The sequence below is a fragment of the Eimeria mitis genome, genomic scaffold (assembly GCF_000499745.2).
Source record: "Eimeria mitis Houghton genomic scaffold, Emh_scaff2576, whole genome shotgun sequence".
Lineage (NCBI taxonomy): Eukaryota > Apicomplexa > Conoidasida > Eucoccidiorida > Eimeriidae > Eimeria > Eimeria mitis.
This window is the reverse complement of record NW_013570917.1, coordinates 1,566-2,855: the sequence shown is the minus strand read 5'-3', so window position 1 is coordinate 2,855 and position 1,290 is coordinate 1,566.

The window sequence follows — 1,290 nt, the reverse complement described above, 5'->3', positions numbered from 1 at the left end:
TTTTGTTTACTGCTGCTGTTGCTGTGCGTCGCTTCTTTTCTCCTTACATTACCAAAAAATACACAACTCGCGCATTTACCTATTCCGAGCCGTCTCCATAGAGGAATAATATATACAGAGCATAATAACATACAATTGCTGCAACTCTTTGTATCCTTTTCCTTCGTATCTCTCATGTCTCCTGCTCCCTTCTACTCAAACTTGTGTTCGACTGGCAAATTAGCAAGCACAGCGTCACCTAAACCCAGTTTATCTCTGTTGTCCGTCACTAAAATTTCGTAGTTTTTCTCTGTTCCTTTGTTTTACGCACTCGAAGGGTTTACAAACTGTTTGTTTTGGGGGCACGATTGGTGGGCTTGGCTGCTTCCGTAGTTATTGCTGGCTTCCTCTGTATTGTGGAGGGGGGTTGTGTATGGCCGTAGAAACGACATCAATCGCATGTGTGACGCGTAGTAAAAATGTGCTTTCAACTTTTCTGTGTTTTATTTCTGTTAAATTTGTTATTTGCGGCATTTTAAATGAGCTGAACCCTTTGCGGGTTTCACTAAGATCGCCTAGGGGCGCAGGCGGCGCTCAAGAGCAGCCGGCCTGTGGTTCAGATTTCAGTTGATCTGTAGAAAGATGGAAAGGGAATTCCAAAGCTTTCGTTTTTATTTAGCTTCACAACAAAACCCGAAAACCCAGCCGGAACTCGCGAGACACACCGATGAAGCACCCCACCGAGCAACCTGCATGCAGCGGCGGCACCAGTGGAGCGACGATCGAACTGCAGGAATATCGCCTCTTCTTTCTGAAAAACATAAAAAAACATGAAAATATAACCTTGCTCAATTGATAGAAAGAAATTAATAAAGAGATCAGCACGCTTTTGTGGCGGTTTCGAGGGGTTCAGTGAAACGTGAACGAGTCGACGGCGTACGGAGGCAATATTCATAAGGAGCTGCAGACGGCAGTTGAGCGGCTCTAACGACGAGAGTTTCTGACCGAATCCATGAATAAATTTCATTGATTTAATAAATAAAAACAAATTCAGGGACATATGAAAACTTATTTCACTAATTTAATCAATAAATCTAGAACAATACTCCACCGAAAATGGGAGGCGGTGAGTGACCCTGTGGGCGATGCCTTCGTCGCCGCTTCTTCTCGGCGTTGAGTCGATTTGCGCCTCATCTCTTCTCTTTGTATTTGTCAGCTTCTTTTTGAATTCAAGTATTGACTTACATTAGAACCCGATCTATGCTTATATTCTATCGGAGCAGACACTGAGATGTTGGTTGACCACGAGCG